This window comes from Hippichthys cyanospilos, chromosome 3 (genome assembly GCF_059441005.1).
Source record: "Hippichthys cyanospilos isolate Australia breed blue-spotted pipefish chromosome 3, RoL_Hcya_1.0, whole genome shotgun sequence".
Classification (NCBI taxonomy): Eukaryota; Metazoa; Chordata; class Actinopteri; order Syngnathiformes; family Syngnathidae; genus Hippichthys; species Hippichthys cyanospilos.
In genome coordinates, this window is record NC_142371.1 from 23718621 (window position 1) to 23740958 (window position 22338).

The window sequence follows — 22338 nt, forward strand, 5'->3', positions numbered from 1 at the left end:
TGCTGTTTGACGCAATTACTGGCAAGTGCATCTCTTTTGTTTAACACACACACACACGCACACACACACACACACACACACACACACGTAGAGGAATCCTGGCGCCGCTCGATGACCCCCGCGGGAGACGGCAGCGGGCCCCAAGCCATCAGAGAGGGTGGTTGGCTTTGCTCAAGTGTGTGTTCGTGTGTGTACCTGCCAAAATAGTGTACACACACACACACACACCTACACACACACAAATATGTGTGCGGTTAGGACCATATGTAAGCTAACAGGAAGTGTGCCATAGTTTTAATTGTATCAGATGGATGAATGTCATTCATGTATTTGATCAAATAATCAGTGGTCACAACTCTTCCAGGTGGGAATTATTGGTATGAAAATTTTATTTTAGTGTTAATTTACTTAAAAAAATATGTGTGCCATTAATATAAAGAGAATTGTAGTTTTTTTTTAGTGTGCCTCTTACAGTTGTGTATATATATATTTTTAGTAGTGAATGTTTTTACAAGTTTATTCTCGAAAGAGTGTGTTCTTGAATAGCAACATAAATATTGAACATACTGAGTAATTTTTTGATTATTTTTTTTTTATTATAATGGTAGTGTTTGTATATTATTAGTACAATGTCGAATAACAATTGTGATCAGGATACTGTTGTCATTGTATTAATGGAGTTGTTCTATTAGAGTGCCCCCTTTTGGAGTATAAAATAACAGTTCAAATTCAAACTCAAAATTTTAATGGTTCTTGGAAGAAAAAGATTTATGCACCCGTCCAGCTCCCTGTTTTTTTCTGGGCCTGAGAAAACGGGGTATAAAAAAAAAAAAAATGTAGCTCGTGGGTTGATTGGTTCTCCCTCAGCGTAAATATGGTGATAAATGCACTTTTTTGTGGTAGACATATGACTAACACACCACATGATTTTTTTTTGCCACTTTAGTTTATTCTCTTCATACTATTTCAAAAAATTTTCAGAAGTTTCGCTGAATTGTGCTGAGTGGTTGTAACGGCTTGTTCAGGTACAACTACAACAAAAAAAAAAAGAGACTTAGCCATTGTCTAGACTCTAGAACTTGTGCTGTTATACCTAAGAGTAAAGGAGATGTAAACAATTCTTTTAAAAAAAATTAAAATATGCTAGTCGGCTAAACGGTTAGCTAACGTTTGCCTGTTAATAGTGGTAATGCTAGCTTAGAGTTGCTAGCGCTGCTGTTCTTTGATTTTTTATCACATCTACATTTCAATTATGAGTGACCGTATTGGAAAATCACACTCCTTCATAATCAGAATGATCATTATTCTTGTATAATATTAATAAATGCGAGTCGTGCTTACGATGTTAGCGCCCACGGTTAGCTAACGTTTCCGATTAATAGTTTTAACGCTAGCTTAGAGGCGCTGGCGCCGCTGTTCTTTGTCGTTTAATCACAGAAACATTGAAATTATGAATGGTCATATTTGAAAACGGCGCTTCTTCACATCAGTCAATGAGTGGCGACGCTTTCGTGGCACTCGATTAGGGTTAGGGGTAACGAGCGAAATCAAGCTAAAAACTACAAACTCCCACTTTAAGCGGTACATAAAACCCCCTTGTTTGACAAACAAGAATCTCTTGTATTGTTTTTTTTTGTCAAGTGTCACCTGTGTTGAGCAACTTCTGCTCATCTCCATAAAAGGAATCAGCCGTCTGGCTCCCATCATGCTTTGCTAATGCTGAGTGTTTACCCTCTGCTTCCTCCTCCGCCGCCTCCGCCTCCAGCCTACCTTTTTGCCGCGAAAGGTCACGGCGTTTAATGGCGGCACCACAATCAAGTGCGTCGCTTGTTAATTAAGACTGAAGAAAACTTTTTGTAATGTCAACTTATTTATTCTTTGTGAGTGGGCCACATTGTGCCGCTAGCTAGCTTTTAGCGCCCGGTTGGAGGGAAATTGAACAAAGCAAGGCATTGAAACGTGAGGTGCGCAGGTGTCTCTTAATCGTATTCATGTCGTCTTTGCCCCGCCGCGTGGGCGCAGCGCCGCACAATTAAACGATTGTGAAGACAATTTGAGCGCCCGTAAAAAGTTTTACCCGTGATGCCGCCGCGTTGCTCGACCATAATTACTATTAAACCGTTTAACCCCCCAAAAGCGATCGCCAGCTGCCGCCATTGACGACCACTTAGACAAAATGGCCGCCAATTGTTGGGGGCTGATGTGCTTTTATTCCCTTTTGTATGAAGATGCTTCAATGAGTCTTGTTTTATCAAGTTTGAAGAAAAAAAGAAGAATTAAACTGCTTTCTTCAAGAATTTAAACCTTAAAAAAATACAATATTCTTAAAAATGGCCGCCAATTGTTGGAGAGAGTTGAGACAAATATCACGCCGAGATTTTTTGCAGAACTACTTTGGGAAATAATACAGTTTTCCAGGTTCAACGTGGTATTCTTAATCAAGTGCTGATCATGAGCAGGGCCAATAATTAACATCTCTGTTTTACTAGGGTTGAGAAGCAGGAAATTGGATGACATCCATTGTTTAATCTCGGCAAGGCAGGCCTCCAGTTTACTGCGCTTGCACGTCAAGTCACGCAAGAGAGGGATCGATGATATACTCACCAAATGTTTATTGGTTTGGGCATCGTTTTCAAAAGTAAAACCAGATGTTTGTATATGTGTATATAGGAGATGAGTTTGGTACCTTGTTTCTCCTGAGCAAAGAAAAGAAGAGGGTGCGGAGGAGCTCCTCAGAAGGCGGCAGACTTGCATTCGTGCTGTTCTCCTCCGTTCTCCTCATGCATGAGAAAGAAAAATAGTCTTTTCTCCTTTTTGTGTGTATGTTTCTCACAAATGTCTAACAGTTGAACTTGAACTTGATACTTAAGAAACATAAATTTAAAATGAAATTTACGAAAAGAACTGCAATCTTATTATAGTTGTGATAATGATCTCAGGTTATATTGGGCCAGCAGAGAAGGCCTTGCTGGCTCTGAAGCCCCACCACTGAATATAATAATCATAACAATTGCTGTTATTATTATAAATATAATTATAGTCATAATAATATAACATTGACATATTTACATACACAGCGTGACATGATATCATGATTTTGTCGGTACCGTGATACATTTGGTGTGGTTCCGCTGCGATGATTTGTGTAATCTAACAAGTGTCAGCTCATTCCAAAGCAAGGAGCTGCCTCTCAATATGAAGATGCCCCAAAGCCATGGATGGGCCTGTCCCTCAAAGTGGAGTAGGCGTGATGAGTGGAGTGGTGGAATCAACACACACGCACATAGTTGCCCACCCCCTCCCCCCACACTTGCGATATCACTCTGGTGCGCTTTGCCGGGAATCAGAAAGGAGGCGGCACTCTGGTGCTCTATAATGACTTTCCTGAGAAACAATGAGAAGTAAATACCTCGGAGCGCCTCTATTAGTCGACACCTAAGCCCGCTTTCAGTGCCCCCTTCTTTGCCCCCCCCCTCGCTGTTACCCCGTTCTCCACCTCCCCTCTTCTCAAGTCTCCTTCCTGACTGTCTTAATGAGCCTCTCGTCAGAGGATCATCTTCGTGATAGAGGCCCTCCACACATGGTTTAAAAAGCAAAAATCATAATGAATAAATCTACATTTTTCACTTCAGATGATGTTGATTGATATTGATATTGCCGTACTGTTCTCGGGGTTGCCATCGTACAGAAAAGTGGAACTGTCGTTTTCACTGGCAAACTCGTTCAAATGTACTCGCGAGTATGTTAAGATGTATTTTCAAGTACATTCAAGTGTGTTTGAACATTTTTGCAAATATGTTTGAATTTATTTAAAAATGAATTGGAACGTACAGCATTTTTCCCCCATAATGCTGTGGGGCATGGACGTCAACATCCCAGGGTTGAGCGATGACTCAAGTTCAATTAACGTCATTTTGAAAATGATGCTCCATTGTGTTTCCGCTTAGGATATCGGTTGTTTAGTTTCTGTTATTTCGAGTTTGTGTGTTTTTTGAATATCTTAAAATACGTCCATAGTCCACAATTTTAATGATGATAAAGGATTGTGAAATGTTTCCAGTTGGAAGAAGGTTGATGAGGAGGCTGAGGGTCCTAGTGGACCCCCCCCAAGTGTCCCACGCCCCTCCCTTACCCACCCACTATTTATCCTCATATTCCAGCCCCCCCCCCCTCGTCCTGGGGGCTCCTCGCGGGGCTCTCGCGGAAGCAGCTTGCGCACCGTGCTGCCAAAAGAATTTATTAGAGCAAATGGTGCAGTAAGCCCCGTGGAAGGCGCACCTTATGTGGAGATTTAGACGATATTAGCAACGCGGCGCAGGCGGGAGCACAGGTGTGCACGCTAATAGCCATTGTCTTTATTGTGTGTGTGTGTGAGTGTGTGTGTTTACATGCGGACCCGGTTTGCGAGCAAATACGTGGCTCCTCACGGGCCCGCGGAGAAATTTGGCTCCTGTGCACGTAAAAGAGAAGAAAAAAGGAACGATACTGACTGACCGGTGGTTTAATAGTGGGCGGAGCTAAGAAAAAGCAGCCAATTAGAGAACACTGCAGCCCGGGAAGGAACATATTTCAATTAAAACTGTGAATTGTATTTACAGGATGTTGCTGGCCGATAGTCTGAAAAATACGGGGCATTTGACGAGAATTCCCGTCATTGGCACACAACCTAAGTCTTTTCAAAGACGAGATTTTTCGTCCGTGGCACTGAAAGACATCATTTTTTTTACGTTCGCTGGTATTTTTGGATGGTTTGTGATGTGATTGAAAAATGTCTAGATTGGGCCTAAAATGTTGACATTTAACTCGGCCACCGCTAGTTTCTCGCTGTGTTTTCGCCACATCTGTCTGCTCGAGTAGAGCTTTGAAGTCGTAATGGTTCGACACAAACGCGTTTGCCCGGTGTCAGCTCGCCGAGCGCCTAAACTTGCCGAAACTCAAGTCAAGCTGCTGGAGCTGCTTTGGCGTTTAAAAAACGCATTAAGCTGCAAGCACCTTCCCCGCATTATGCGCCGCAATTATTCCATGAGTAACACCTGCACAACAAATTTGCCATTCAAATTTGCAAAGGCTGATCAAACAACGGCGAAACACTGTCATTATTGGGAGGGGGAGAGAGGGGGAGGACTTTATATTTTTTGGGGGGGGAAGGGGGGTGAAGCGAATTAACGATTCAGCTGGAAGCAAACTTCATTTTATAGGTTTCATTCACCTCATTTCCCAAAGTGTATTTAACAAAAACAACAGCGCAAATTGCTTTGGATCCACAAAATCTCACCTGTCTTGGAAAAAAAAACAAAAACAAAACAAAAACAACAATCAAGCGCTTTGCTTTGCTGATCAAACTTTGAACAATGCGAGAAAAAGAAAGGGAGACTAGAATATAGACAGAGGAGCGCATCTGGCCGAGACGACGACAAATTGGGGCTAACGAATCCGGCCTGGTTGGGCGTAATCCTGTAATAGCTATAATCCCTAAACATGAATAAAGATGGCCGCTGTCACCTGCGATCTCCTCGGTGGTCAACTGTTTATTAGTCAAGAGGGCTTCCGTTTTAAATTGGCCTTTAAAAGGGCTCATATTCTTCAATTGGAATTCCTACAAATAAGGCCTTAAATATCCTTAAAACGATGCATTTCATATGATCAGGTGGCTTTTAACCCTTGAGGTTACAAATTATGGAAATTCCTTTGATTTTTTTTTTTATAATATCATAAAAGTAAACACTAGGGAGCTGAAATTTTCAGCAGATGAATAAAACATGTAGGATTTCAAAAATTCTGACATTTCTATGTGATTGCAGCTGGACATGCAAGATTTTGTGTACAAAATTAATTATCGTCCAAATTTTGGACCATGTAAAACCATTATATTACAATTTTTATATGCATTTAAAAAGATTTCTTACAGTGATTTGCCTGCGATTTTTGCAGTATTCCTTTGAGCGGCAGTCAAAAAACAAAAAATTCTTTGTTGACGTGTTTCACAAGTGACTATTTTTAAAAGTCTTTAAAACTCTTAACCTTGATGCTCCAAAATTAAGGCTTTTATTCATTTCATAATGCTATTTAATATGGGAGAGTGGCTTAAAAAAAGTCCTAAGTAATATTTTACAAAAAAGGCCTTAGCTTTTTTTTTTTTAATCAGGCATTTAATGAGTAACTTTTAACTTTTAAAGAAGTCTAAAAAAATATTGATTAATATTGATATTATGTTTTAAGCAATCTGACAAAAAAAACACACATATTTAATGCCGAAAGGTTTTGATTTTTTTAAAATGTACTTAGTTTGGCAAAATATAGGTCTTAATTATCTTAAAAATTATTAAAAAATCAATTTGACGAACAAGAGGTACTAAATTTTACATAGTGCCTTTCAAGGAAATATTACACAAACAAATGTTACAACATCAGCATTAAGACCACAATAATAGTTCCAACTTACTTTTACATAGTGGCAATCAGATTTTTTCAAAATTAAAGCCTTAAATATCCCGAAAAATGGCACATTTTGTGGAGGCGCAGTCTTAAATGACTAAATTGTCTCTACATTAACTTTAAAACAAATTGCTTTCCGAAATTAAGACTTTCAATATCCTAAGAAGTCCTCTTTTATTGAAGGAAATGTCTTGCTTTTTCCGGCTGCCTTTCAATGAGAAATATGTAAACAACCTTAAGAACTTTGTGAGTGATGTTTCCTGGAGAAGCTTTTTTTGCATATAAGATTAAATTTTCCAATGCAAAGACCTTAAACATGCAAAAAATAGTGGCCTTCAGATAAGTACTATTTGAAAAATGATACAGCATTGGTTTTAAGACCTTAATAAAAAAAAAGCTAACAAATTATGTGAAATTCAAGCCTTAATTATACTTAAAAATGTTCGATTTCTTCAATTACTTGAAAAAAAAAAACCTTACCTTCAATTATGTTTCCCAAATTTAGGCCTCATATATCTTTGTGAATGACTCATTTATTGGAGGAAAGGTCTTGAATTTTTGGGTGTGGCCTTTACGGTCGAATATGTAAATATTCTTAAAGGTAATGCATGCGATGCAAATGAATTACGCTTTAAACGAGAAGTCGTTTGCATCTTCGATGATATTTCCTCCAAAGAAAGGCCTTAGGACGAGGTTTTAAATGAAAAAAAAAAAACCAAACACCTGCCGGTGGTCAGCATTCCGGAAGCTTCACCTTATCGCCCTGGCCCAAGCCCTCCCCAAATCCCAAAGCGCTCCTCCTCTCCGAACGCCGACACGATAACGGCAAGGCGACCGGGAGGTGCGTTTGAGCGCCATCGTGCTTTGCGGCGTCGCTTCCAAAGCTGCGGCTTTGTGGCCATTAGTCACACGTTTTAGCGAGAAGGTGGCGGCAAAGTGCGTCGACGGGGGATTACGCTCCTATCCGCCATTCCCGACGTGCTCCCCGCTCAAAGAAAGACGGCGAGGAACTATTGTGTTTGACGACATTAAGGCGCTTAATCTGCCATTAATATTTTAATGATAGGAAATAGGCCGCTAAGTTTTCCGGCGTTTCCCGCCACTCCGGGTTTGTTTACACGCTGGCGGATGAAAGGCAAACGTGGCGGGTCCAGATTTATCTCGGCTGCGATTACACCGGCAGGGATTTGAATAATCTCGGTTGAACGAGGGGAAAGATATTTGATTTTGTAATCGTAGATTAGGTTTAATTGGGACACTGGTAATCGTGGATTAAAGTAGAGTTCGGGCCCGATGAGTCACACCGAAGGAGGCCCGAAAGCCTTTTTTCGAAGGGAGCGTTCAAATCAGAACAGCGGGAATAACCGCGATCATTATTGAGCAGTTTTAATAATGATACTTAATGGCACGCTTTGAAATAAATGGTTTTCTTCATGAGCGGAGGAGAAATGCGAGTAGAGTTGTTCGATACCACTTTTTACAGTCGTCGATACCGGTACAAAGTACAATCGTACTTTTGATACATATTAACGCCCCCCCCTCCTCCCCCATTAATGGTGAATAATTTTAACCCCTTGGTGCCAATTTGACCCGAATAGGGCCATTGATTTTGATACATCTAACCAAAACATTTCAAAAAGGCTAAAAATTAATTTAGATTGTCTAAACCAGCTGAGGGTCAAAATGGTACCATGGGATTTATTTGATTGGGATTTATTTGATTGCAAAATGGGATTTATTTGATTGCAAAATGCACAATAGGGCCTGTAAAACCATTGATACTGACATTTAAAGAAATATTTATGTATCCCAATACAGCATTTTTCTTATTGCAAGAAAATAAGGGCAATTTTTACTTACATATATATATATTTATCCCCATAAAATAAAAGATGAATCATTTTAACCCCTTGGTGTCTATTTTGGCCCAATCTGGGCCATTCATCTTGATATGTCGAACAAAAACATTTAAAAAACACTGGGAGGCTAAAAATGAATATAGATTGTCTAAAGCAGTAGATGGTCAAAATAGGTATATGTCCATTCCTAAAGATTTGAAAATGGTGGTTAATTGATAGCAATATTTACAATGGGGACCTGTATGACCATCGATACTGACATTTAAAGAAATATTTATGCATCCCAATCCAGCATTTTTTATTTTAATTGCAAGAAAATGAGGAGAATTTTCTGTTCTAATTTCTTGTTAGTTATTTAGTTTTATCTTCATGAACTTTCGTAACAGGTTTCTTGATCTTTTAATACGTTTTGTGTTTTTTCCACTCTAAAATACAACAGACGACAGTTTGACTTATTGTAATAGGTTTTTTTTTTTATCATAGAAACAATTCTACAAACTTATGCGTTTTGATTTTTTATGCTTTTTCCAATGAGCCACATAATTTGACCGTATGACCACTGACACGCCAATACAACCAATGACCATCTTTAACTCATTGTAACAGGCATTTTTTTTCTTGTAGAAACGATTCGCCAAATTTCTGCAACATTTTTTTTTCCCAATGTGCCACCGAGCAACTTTTTTAACGTTAAGACTTCCATCTTCGTCTTTGTAACGATGACTCTCCATAAAGTTTGGTTGCCGTTAGCAGCGTTGAGATGCCACATCAAATTATTCAAACCGTGTCGACAAGTTAATCATTTTCACGCTTTCCATCCATCCATTTTCTTAAACGCTCCTCAAAAATGAACGCTTTGATAGTTAATAATGCATTGTGATAGGCTAAATGATATATCAAAGCGCTAAAATGGCTCCTAATTATCGTTACTCCTCACCTGGGTCTTGGACGTCGTATCCTATTCCATAAACGGAGGTTACTCATTATATCGCGAGTTCCCGCGTGACGCCGACCGATCCAAGCGCATGCAACAATGGGCAACTTGTGTAGGAAGTTGAGTTGCGCCGGAGCGTGCCAACAGGAGCGACTTAAGTTCTCCTTCTTACCTCCTCCTCCTCATGGCGCTCGCCGTGGGGAGAGGGGAGGTTCTGCCGCGGCCCGATAAGTCATCTACATGAATGCCTGCCGCTTCTCACAGGTATGTAAATAAAACAACAAGCCCGACTATTATCCCGCCGCCACAAAAGAGCGCGGCTAGATTAAACGGCGGCGTCAATAGCCGCCTCCCTCCCCGCCGCCACGCGGTGCCAAAAGACTAATATTAGTATCTCCGGGAAATAATCTCTCTTTTTATTGCGCAAGTTTCCCCACGGAGCGCCATTCACGTTTTATCAGAGGATTTAAGAAATGCGGATGAAATGCTATATGAGCTGGATCCCCTCGGGAGAGGTTCTCGTTCGCCTCCTTTCCAGAGGCGAGCGAACGAGCGGCACCTTGGCGTCGAGCAGAGAGAGGAGGAGGAGGAAGAAAAAGAAGAAGAGGAGGAGGAGGAATTAATTTTTACCCTCTGGGGGGAAAAAGAGAAGATGCGAAGAGTTTGGCTGTGATTGGCGTTTCGGCGAGCGGCAGGAGATGGCACGCTTGTTACGAATGATTTGTTGAGGCTGACGGACGTTTAGCGGCGCCCCGCTGAAAGAGGAAGAAGCGGGAAGTAAACAGGAAGTGGAAGCAGGGTCAAAAGCAACGTAGGAAGTAGAAAGGTAAAGGAGACATGAAGGAAGAAGTGGGAAGCAAGCCTACCAATAAAAGTCGAAGAAGAAGAAAGTAAACAGGACGTGAAAGAAGAAGGAGGCAAGGAGAAATAGTAAGCACAAAATTTGGCCAGAAAAAAACTTTTGACATTGTGTGGCATTTTCTCAATCACCTTTATGATTGTGGATGATCTTTTGGACCTGGAATAACTCAAGGTTCCGATTTTGTTCCTTCAAAGACGTGAATCCTCCTGACTGTCCATTTTTGTTTTTTTTGTTTTCATCCAAAGAGAGAGAAAAAAATCTTGTATAGAAAAAATTAACGTACTTGTTACACTTCTAGAGTGGGGCCATTTTTGGCCCTTTTTTTCTCCATGAAAAACAAACAAAAATACCACTCATTAGTTAGAATTGGCCCTCTGGTTTGAAGTGCTTTAAAATATGAGCTTAATTGAGACAGTCCAAATTTTGAACATTGTATCCCGAGACATGCTTATTTTGAAAAACCTTTTTAATTTTGAAAACTGGCCGGATTCTTTCATATTCGTTTTGGTCATTTGAGCGCTGAAAATTCACTGACAAAGAGGTAAAACATGTGTAAGAAACAGGTGTCTTTGGGAAGGGAAAAAGGCCCTGTCAAGAGACAGGTGACGAGCCTACACCTGAAGAAAAATAACGCTTTTAACAAGATATACCAAGAGTCCTACTTGAACGAATGATTTCCCGTAGTAAGGCCTTGCAGTGCTACTTCCCGGCCAAAAAGGACAAGAACATAGATTTTTGACATGTTTGGTACCACACCCTGCCCCTCTTTTCCCTGCATTGATTCACGCACCCTGACGGGCCTTGTCGTTTGTCTCGCCCTGTCAGACAAGTGTATCGTATCTTTCGTGGATGGGTCGACAAAATGTTGTTCAGACAAAATTTCTTTGCTTTGTACTTTTGTGCAATATTAACAAAGGCTATGTATGTGTTTTTATGAGATAACAGTTGTTGTCCCATCATAAGAAATTAAGCACCTAGAGAAAATTCCCAAGCACAGAGAGAAGATGCAGTCCACTATTTTTTCTGTATTCTTCATTGTTCTGTCAAAAAAAATCTATTGTGACTTGAATGCCTCAGTTCTAATCTTCTGCTGGCCTTTACCGACCTTGACGCTAAATCTCAAAGTGCGGCGCGCCCAAAACTGTGAGCTTCTTCCAAACTTTGTGCCGACTGCGAAAGTTCTCCCTCTGATCTCCTTGAGCTCCGAGAGCCTGCCGGTCATGGATCTGCTCCCGCCATTCATCTCAAAACCTCATCGCTACTTGGACGCTCCTCGCCGGCAAATCTGCGTCCCGGATTCTCGGAGCTTAGTTCCGTCGGCTACACTTCTCCATTGCGATGTTTTTTTATTTTCGCGGATACTTCTTCCCGCCTTTCCGTTGACCTCCGCCGCTCGCCACTTTGCGTTACGGAGATTACGACGGAGGGCCGCCGCGTCGCGAGCCAAGCGGCTGAGCGTCCTCGCACTTTTCCCGAGCCACTCGAGCCCGAAAGCCTAACGGCGGCTCCGTCGCCCGGGCCCCGGCCCCGCATCCGCCGTTCGACGTCCCGGTGACTTACCGAGTTGGGGAAGGGGCCCCGCCGCTGCCAAGCTTGACTTGGAGTGCACTTTCCCGATAAACAAAAGCACATCCCAGCTTGAGCTTTTCATTTCACACTATGTGCTTTGGCTGCAGGCGACGCTTTGCCGGAGCCTCTGGCCCCGAGTCCAAAAGACGGCTCCAGTTGGCTTTCCTTAAACAAAAAAAAAACAAAAAAAAACAGGAAGAAGATGCCACATGTGGAGGATTAGTCACTATCCTTTATCCTCAAAGCTCTTCGCTCGCCCTCCGCCTACCTCAACCTTCGTTTTTTTCCCCGGGAAAACCTGCAACGTGGTCACCTGACTCCCATCCTCCACCTGAGCGGCGCTCCCTCAATGGGATTGAAATTAAACCGAAGACAGGAAAACCTCTAACTTTGAACGCTACGTTCTGGTCCAAAAGGCTGGCGGACACTCGCTGAGTCCTTTGATATTTGCTGAACTGCGATCTTGCTATGTGTTCAAATTTTTAGCGAATGTTGCGCGCTGTCACTTTTACCTTCCAAAAGTATGTTAAAAAAACAAAAACATACATTATACAACGTATATATTTTTGGATTTTGAATGAAAAAAGGTATAACCAAAAACTGTGTCTTCTGTGCCTGATTTTTCTTTCTGATCGTTCATTCAACATTAGTTTTGCAAAGGAATCACTATAGTACAATTTATCCGCTTTACTGTAGTTATCACTGATGTAAAAGAGTGACTCATGCCAAATTTTGACACATGTCCCCGTTTTAGCCACACCCTGGGAAAAAAAACAAAAAAACTGAACACACCTCATGCATTTCGATCCCTGAATTCACCTTACGGGTGCGCTTACCGACGCTACACTCGAGTCCGTAAAGGATCCTCTTGTCGGCAAACGCCCGTGCCTATGCGAGCTCGTCGTCTACATATGGCGCTTCAATAGGCAAGTGCGACGCGGGCACCAGATGGACGAAACGCAGGAGAGGACGACAAACATGCGCCTTAATGCGCCCTCCATTAGAAAAGTGGCGGCGGGGATCTGACGGCGAGTGGCACCCGTCAAGGCCCGAGCGCCCGTACCAGAGCGGATATTAGCATGCGGCGGATAGCCCGGGCGCGCGCCCACCAGTCTCCGACTCCCACCCGCGTCGGCACCCGCCGTGCCTTCGCCTGTCTCGGAGAACAGATGTGCCGCCCACTCGCAACAGTTGTACACTCCCCGCCGCCGCCTTGCGGGAGAGGCGGCCCCGAAGACCAGAACCCGCCACGTTTTTGGCCACGGCGGCGCGCGTTCGCCGGAGCAATGTTTACCCAAAATGCTGCACCTGCTGTAAAAAAGGCGGCGAAAGAAAATCTGCTGGAGTTTCTATGAACAAAAAGCAACTTTTTCTGCATGTGAGTGGGGTGAGAATCGGTAATATTAATAAGTGATAATACGTACGGGTTTCCACGTAACCTTTTGACATCGAGATTTTAAATAAACATGCAAAAATGTTTAAAAATAATTGTTGAATGAATTAATCAGGAAATATAAGCTCATAAAACAAATATTATGTTCAGTAGGTTGTTCAATTTCATTACTTTAAAAACCCGGATTGTCCCCATAGTAGAAGGGTTTGACCCACGTGCCACCTCTCGTTACCTGTCAAGTTAGAGATTTTTTTTTTTTTTTAAAGATTTCTACGATGAAAATAGAACACTAAGTTGAATATTTTTCTGTGGAGAAATATTTATATATATAATTATTTCTTTTTACGAACTTCATGTTGAATGTATTTTTTGCAGTTAAATATTTATTAATAATTCAAGATTTATTTTTGTTATCGAATCTCGACTGTAACCCCAAAAGAGGACACTTATTTATGGACAAATATTTATATCTAATTATTTGTTTTTGCGAACAGGTCTGGTACTTTATGTTGAATATTTTTTGCGGTAAAAATTTATCAAAAATTCAAAGTAAAAAGAATCCCAAATAAGGACGCTTAATTTTTAATAATTTTATGTGGACAAATATTTATTTAGAAATATTTTTGAGAGCAGGACTGATGTTTTATGTTGATTATTTTTGGGGACAAATATTTATTAACAATAATTATTATACATATTATTATAATAGTTATTTCTTTTTGATAACAGATGTCCTCCATAATCCAAAAGATTCTAAAATGTAAATCAGACACTGATGACATATTTTAAGACTATTTTTTTAACCCAAAAATGCTTTGCACTGAATGACTAAAATTGAGAATGACGACCTTAGCACGTGGAACCATGCGACTATCCCTCAAATTTTGATTGCCATGTGAAAATATGCCCGATGATACCCAGATTCTTCTTCTCGTGTTAATTTAAGCAGCCGATAATAAACACGTTAACACGCATGCACTAATAACGCTTAATGAAGAACTCCGTGCGCTTACAGAACAAAACAGCCCACTTGCTTTATTCACAGCTAATGCAATAGTTCATTTTAATTGCTTTTTAATGCACCGCCTCAACTATAATGTCGCACAGCTTTCATTTTTTTTAATCCGCGATATTGCCTTGATAAAATAAGATAAAACTTTATTAATCTCGTATGGGTTTCTAATGCAGTGGTTGGAGCACTCCGATAGAAAATAGGATTAAAACATTTGTAAACAGCATACTGAATACATAAATTGTTGTCTGAGCTGATATTCAGATCGTTAATTAATACAAAAGACAAAAAATAATTTGACCTTTTTAATATAACTTTTAGTGCCAGAGTTTTTGAGCAATCTGACAAACCAGTTGATTTATTTATTTATTATTTCATTTCATTTCATCCAAAAGAGCAAACCAGAGCTGAATTTTCCCTGCTCATTCCTATTAAAAAGAAAAAAAAAAAAAAAACCTTGAAAAATTGACATAATTGGCACTCCAGTTACTGCTGACATCTTTTCACATCAATAGCACTCAAAAGTAAAATGTAGCAATAATAATAATGCTAAAAATAAAAGTTAACCCAAATATATTCTTTACACTAATATGTTCTACAAATCCCCACTAGTTTTAAACAAGGGATTCTGATTAATATTGTGTTTGTGCAATATGAATTAAGTAGCAAAACCCACCTGTTTTTACTCCATCTCAGGGGGCGGCCATTTTGTCGCAGTCTGTCACCTGAAAATGACATCACAGTTGCTCAGGGCTTGCCTGTTTTCTCACTTAGGTCATGTGACATTTTCAAGCCGAGCCGTGATAGGTTACTAACTGAGCAACTGTGATGTTGTTTTCAGTCAACAAGCAGGAGGCAAAATGGCCGCCACCTGAGATTGACCAAAAAAAAGAGTGATTTCGTTGCATAATTCATATTCGGCAAACGCATTGTGGATCAGAATGTCGAAAGAAAATTGAGGTGGATGTCAGTTGATTGTCACATGAACTAAACCTACAATAAACATCAGGATGAGTGACATCCCATAATAGTCTTTCTGGACGTGTTCAAAGGGGTCCTTGGGAACTCACAGCTTGCCTCCTGATCAAAAATCAACAACTCACAGAAGGACTTTGCCCCCCAAATCGTAAGTCAACACGCTGAGTCAACAGCAGCTGATCTGGGAGCAGCTCGGCTGCCGTCTGGACAAAAAAAAAAGCACCCCACTACAAAAAAATTAAAAAATCACGATAATGCCACTTTGCATTTGCCTGTCATCATAAGGACGTGGAGATTTTTTTTTTTTTGGTCTGCTCTGACAAAACTGCTTTTGTTAGACATTCAAGAGCCAAGATGGCTGCTTGATCCACAAACATGATATACAGGGTGTTTGTTTACCTTTGATAAAACTTAAAGTGTGAGAGTGTGAGCTCCCCCTAGTGCCCAGCCAAAGAATCACTCAATTAAATGTTCAAACTGCCCGTAATGGTAATGTGGCTTCATTTTTATTCTTTTCAATCTATTTCAATGAAGTGACATCAAATTTAGTAGATCTTGAAAGACGAACTAAATGCTGTTTGACTAGTTTTCGGGGTTCCAGTTTGGTGTCTGCCATCTTGTGGTGAACACTGTTATTACAACAAAAGACTGAATGATATTCTTTCCAAATTTTTCAACCAATTCAATTCTTTTTTCATGAATAGATATTTTTGTCTTGATTCCTGTGAATATATATATATATATATATATATATATATATATATATATATATATATATATATATATATATATATATATATATTTTTTTTTTTTTTTTTTTTTTTTTTTTTCAAAGTTTAGCTAAAGTCAAGCCGTGAAAAATGCCAAAAGGTGTCGAGTCAGGACAGCCGATTGGCCACCCGCGCGACACACGTCATCCGTCAGGGAAGCGGGCACGGCGCCATTTGCGCGCAACGCTCGCAAAACGTAAAGGGGCCCCATCTCGCATGAAAATCAAATCTTCAAAATTGCACCGATAAGTGGCCGGCTCCCCTTTGCGAGCGAGAAGGTGCGGGCCCCGGGGCGCGCTGCGTCAGCCGATAGGCCGAGCCGGGGCCCGGGGGCGGCCGGGTTGGCGTGCCGGGGCCGGCTAACGCCGCCGCTCTCCTGGCATTTTGGCAGCGTCAGGCGGGCAAAAGCGCGCCTAAGCTGGTTTAGGATATTCAAATACGGCCATGCTTGGCGCCATCTTGATCGCCAGTTGGCCCCCAGAGGTGGAAAAGGGATCTGACGGAGGAGTGCGCCGTCTTCTCCCAGTAGTGTCCCAAATCGTGTTTGCGACTCGCTACCCGCACCACCTCCGGCGTTTCACATATTTGCCACATGCTGCCGAGTTTGGGATTTTCCATTACTACTTATTATTTCAATTGGAATTTTATTTAAAAAAAAAAAATGTTGGTTTTAGTTTCTGCAGTGCTCGTGTTACTTTTTGCTTATTCTCATCGGTAGCTTCCAATCGAGAGATTTGTCAAGGGCAAGACTTAAAAAAAAAAAAAAAAGCCACTAGTCTTTTGTAGTAAAATAACTACTAGTCTTGATTTGTTTTCATTCTTTTGTCTGGCCATGGATTGACATTGAAATACATACATTTAAAAATCATCGCCAAAAAGCTTATGCATTATGATATATTTAAAAAAGTAAATATTTACTCAATTGTTAATCGTATAATCATGAACCTAGTTTTAGGTACATATATATATATATATATATATGTGTGTGTGTGTGTGTGTGTGTGTGTGCGTTTTGACGAAAGCAGGAGATAACTTTTAAGTTATTGACAAAAATACAAGTTTTCGACTGAGATGTCAATTTCAGGATTGTAAAAACTTGACTTTCTTTTGACAGAAGTGATAAGGTTCAAATTGTAATCAAAGTGTAAAAAAAAAAACATAGCAAAATAACGGATTAGTAAACAATGCGCATCGGTGAAAGATGAATGTGCCAAAACTGTGCCCCCCCCCCCCCAGCTAAGGATTTCAACTAGGCAACATTAAAATTGCTGTAGTTTTGTCAATTCTGGAGTTATCTCTATGTACTGTATATTTTTTAAGGGTTAGGATTTAAGTGGACTAATTAAAAGAACTAGAGTTTATCAATATCTCAATTTTCCTTTTCCAAGACTAAGCCTGATTTTGTGAAAAAAAAATTAAAATAATTTATTGCAATATACTGTTTCAGGAGGGCACAAATTCAATCCTTCTGTTTTTGTGTGTGTGGAAGTTGATTTATTTACCTTGATTTTATTCATGACACTATTGATTACATTTATTTTAGTTACACTGTTTTTGCTAGTGACTGAAGACAAGTGCAAAGACCTTTTTGTTCTTATCAATATTATTATTTGTAGTACTGACTGGTGGCAGTAGTGGTTCTGGCGTCGCTGCGGTACTAGCGGCGCCGGCCTGGTAAGGAGGACGTAAGCGTATTCCCAAGGTTTTTATGTCAGGGGTGCATTGAATGAATCGACTTTTAAAACAACAACGTGCTGATTATCGGGGGCGATAGATGGGATCGCGTGACCTGATCTCATCCAAAACACACAATATGGACATTATGTGAGGCTCAACAAAGTCCATTGACGTCGTCACAATAAAAGTCCCTGTGGGCCGCTGATGGAATTCTATGATAACTGTAAAAATTCCCCTTTTGCCCCCCCCAATGCTGTTAAAAAGCATCCAAATTATACAAGGTCAAGAAGCTAACGGCCAGCAAAAGGGCACCGATTATAACCTGCCTTCGTTTGGCAATATTTATGTTAAAAGTTATAAGTTATGCTAACTTATTTTAGCGCTATTACGGTTTCGGTTATTATTCTTTCTTTTCTCTTTTGGAAAAAAAGACTGTGAAGGCATCGAGAGGCCATCTTTTTCACACGGGACTGTGGTACAGTGTTTCTTCCATACATGGTAACTTAAAAATTCTAAAATTTTTTTCATTCAACATTTTAAGCCGAGTTTTAACGGACAGATGTGCATTTTTAAATGGCCGTATTCGTACTAAAATGCTTCCCATATCAGGGCGAGCGAAGTGGCGGAGGTCATTTGGCTGTTAGCGGCCTGTTGCAGCTAACAGCAGCTCATGTTAGCTGAGGTTGTTACGGCATTATTTTCAATAACAGAAGCAAGCTAACTGAACCAACGTCCGAGTCCAACCTTGTTCACACACAGGAATATTACCAAAACGGAGACCCCACCTAAAGGTTATGATGTCTTCAGCCGATTCAATTAAGAGTGCCAACGTATGCAGCCGAGTGTCCCGTTTAGAGCACACGGAAAGGTATTTCATTTGACTAGTTTATTAATCATACACACAATCATATACTTGGTGAAAGATGCTGCGGAATTTTGAGTATTTATGGAGAAATTAACTGGAGCTGCGGCGCAAAGAAAAGGATAAAGAACTGCTTTGGGAGCATTCGCCGTAACCGGCGCTGTGTTCACTGACCGCTCACAATGTAGGAAATCTGAATTAACCCGCAACAAAAAAATATGAAGAGTTAAGGAAGAAGGATTTATTCTGTTTTGCCATAGCTTTTAGATTGTGGCCAATCTGTTGGTGCAACAGATTGACAAAAAAAAAATAGCCAGAATTTGACATCAAAATCGAGGACCAACACTGCAAACGATCAGAAATCGAATCGGGCAAAAAATAATAACGTACGCATACACTTACCGCAGGAAGGAGCAGTTCAACCAAGAGAGAAAAATGGGCCCCTCCCATCTCCCAAACGTTACGCCAACTTGTTGAACGCTCACATGTTTTGTATCCTCCCAAACATGCGAGAGCGTTCCCAAGGCGATGCCAAGCCCTGGCATCAGCTCACCCTAATTTCATTGCGGCGAGCGCGGTCTCATGGAGGAGGCCCATTTATTAGAGATTGCTTTTAGCCTAATTCAATCAGGGCCTTTTTTTACTCGTTTATTTCCGTGTTGAAAGTCCGGCCGAGGAAAAGCGGGGCCGTATTTCCCTCATTAGCCGTAATAATGGGCGTAATAGCAATAATGGCATTTAATGCAATCAAAGGCAGAGATGCGGCCCATCAATGTCGAAGGCAAAATATACAAGCGACTCGCCACATCATTTCGGACCACTTAAGGTGGGGGCGGAGGGCGGCGGAGGGCGGCGGAGGGCGGCGGAACGCCATCGCTCGCACAGTAAAAACTAGATTTGATTTCACACGTTGGGAGTTATCGGCCATTTGTAAACATCGTAAAAATCAAAACAAAAACGCCAGTCATGACTTTCCGGCTTCTTCTCGATTAAGCGCATCTTACAGTAAATCATACTGCTGTCTCCTAAGATTCGCGTGGGCCCAACGCCGCTTGTTTTCTTTTGACTGCGGCTTGAAATTTCACGCTTTATTTACGTTGCGGTTATCTGGGTATGTTAGCGGTCAAGTAAAGTCTACGGGATGTAGTCCAAACCCACTAGTGATAAGTGAAAATCAGTCTTTTTTTTGTTTTTAATTGTTTCAGCTTTCCAACACACTTTAACCCTTGTGGCATTATGTTCCAAATTACTTGGATTTTTTTTATGAGATCATAAAAGAATCAATGGGGAAAAACACTAGGGAGCTGGAATTTCCAGCAGATGATTCAAACATCAAATTTCAAAATTCTTATTCTGACATTTTTATTTATGTGTGAGATTTTATGTACGTAAAGAACCATTATCCAAATTTTGGACCATATAAAACCATTATAATTATAATTTTTGAGCTGCATTTTAATAGAATTTATGACATTGATTTTCTTGCGATTTCTGCGGCCGTCAAACTATGTCAGCAAACACAAAATTCTTTGTTGACTTGTCTTTCACCTCAAGACACTAGGTGGTGGTAGAGACCAATTAATGGCTCGATCTTAAAGTGTCATCACATCACAAAGACAGAACATACCATTTTTCATTTTTTGTGAGCGTTAATAAATACCCTACGTATGAACTTATGCCACTGAACAATTTGTGTGGTTGAAGGAAAAATAATCATAAATAACTTGAATTATTACGCCTTTAAACGCATTTACGAAATTACAAAAAAATGGCAAAAACGCAGGCAAATCAATGTAATAAATCCTATTAAAATGCATCTCAAAAACTGTAATAATAATTGTTTTATATGGTCCACAATTTGGACGATGATTATTTTTTTACACAACATCCCACACGTCCAGCTGCAATCACATAGAAACGTCAGAATTATTGCATTTTTAAATTTTAAATTTTAATCATCTGCTGGAAATTATAGCTCCCCGGTGTTTTTTTTTTCCCGTTGATTCTTTTCTATCATAAGAAAAAAAATCTAAGGAATTTCCATAAATTCTAACATAATGCCACAAGAGTGAAGAATAATTATTGACTTAATTAAGCTGACATTAGCGATTAGCGACTGCTCTAACATTGGGCTAGCAACGCTGAATGCTAGCAGCGTTAGCGCCCAGCAGCATTCAAATGCATGTCAACATTATAGCTAGCGAGAGTTGGCATATTACTTTTGAAAGGCAGCTCAGTTGATGACAGTTGCTGTTCCTACTGATCACTTTTTAACAAAGCAGGTTTATTCAAATGTGATGTAAGCCAGCAAAAATTGCTATTGTGGATTTGAGGTCACATTTTTTTATAAACCAAATGAGAAAATCTCCACTTTAGAGCATACATTTAGATGAAAAAAAAGACGTTATACATTTATAACTAAAGGAAATTTTGCTTTCTTGTTTTTTGTGTTCACAATCATTCTTTAACCAGGCAAAATTATGCTAAAATGATATCCGAATACACGATCATTCGGTGGAATTTCAGGATATCGCAAAATCAAAATATGCACAAAGCCACACCCCTAATTTGGAAAGGATCCTCCAGCAACAGGTCACTGTAATTTACACGAAAAGTGATGAAAATCAATTTTTGCGTCGTATTTCTTCGTAAAAGCATCTTTGTTAGGGAACTCAATTAGCATCCATTTGCTAGCCACCAAACTCCCGCCTCCCATCTTGGCGTAGCCAAACCGGCTAACGATGAAGGATGATATCCATCCGTCATGACATTAGTGAGCTTGACAGGCGAACACACCTGAACTCTTATTTTCTTTTATACATATATTTTTTGCGTGCAATTTGCGGACAGCAGCGAGAGAAGAGCGAGCGGTGCTTTAATTACCACCGCCGCTGCTTCTGCTGGTTAAAATATTAATGGGGCACAGAGTGTTGCATGCTCATTTCTGTTGATTTTTAATTAGCGGTAATTCATTTCGCACAAAGCATGTTGATGCCTGCGCCTCAGACATTAGCGGAGAGGCTGCAGAAAGATGTTTTGCCACTGCTTGGGTTAGTTAGGTGGGCAGCATCCCCACTTTTTTATTTTCCTGGGGTCAGATGACCCCCCCCCCCCAAAAAAAAAAAATAAAAAAAATGGACGACCAGACAAAAATGACTTGCGGCAGACGCCGAGGCCTCTTAGCGCAGTAGCGATTAGCACCCTGGCAATTAGCTCGCTGGCCATTAGCGCTTGCTCGGCGATTAGCGACCTGGGCACAAAAGCGACATCATCAGGTAGATTTCGCCGGCCTGGCACGCCACCAAACACCTCCATTAGCCCGCATTGTTACCCAGAATGCTTTGCTTTGCCCACCGCCGTTCCCAGTGTGCGTGCCGCGCCAGAGTTGTCGCTGGCATCTGGGCGGCGCCTGATTGAGGAGCGTAAATAAATAATAATCCCTGGAAAGGCGAGCGGCACGTTAGCATCTGTCGGCCTCGCCGGCTAATAGTTTTTAGCGCCGCGAGTTGCCGGATGATGTGTGTTTGTATTCGGGTCGAGGGAGGACGGCTAAATAAATCAATAAAATAGCCCTTTCAAAACTGTGACTAAGCCTTGAGGTTTATTATCATCTGAAAATATTTCTAGAATCTTTTAGATTAAAGCAACGTGACAAAGGAGCACAAAATTACAGCACATTATAGGCACTTTCTTTTTGGTCTTGCTGAAATCATCCCGTTTTGAGAGGGTGGTCCTATTTCCCCAACAGTGACTACTTTACTTCCTTGCATGCTTGCACTTTGTGTTTTATGGAAAATTACTTCCAAAACTGTATTTTTTCAGAGAAAAAGTAAGAAACCGCAGTGATAGTTTCCACTTAAATGTATAAAAACATATTTTAGCCAGAAACTTCAAAGTCAAAGTCAAATCAGCCGTATAAAATGATGTGGCAGGCAGGAATTGGCCCCCGGGCCTTGACTTTGACACCTGTGATGTAATAATAAAACC

The 22338-nt window shown here is 40.6% G+C and overlaps 1 long non-coding RNA gene across 1 annotated transcript; it reads right to left on the reverse strand.

Annotated features, from left to right (window-relative positions):
* Nucleotides 1-927: 927 nt before the first annotated feature.
* LOC148426405 (uncharacterized) lies at nt 928-9839 on the reverse strand. Its single transcript, XR_015865253.1, has 3 exons — nt 9232-9839; nt 2687-2774; nt 928-1031 (listed from the first exon to the last, which is right to left on the reverse strand). It is a non-coding gene; the product is annotated as an uncharacterized LOC148426405 (long non-coding RNA).
* Between the last annotated feature and the right edge of the window lie 12499 nt (nt 9840-22338).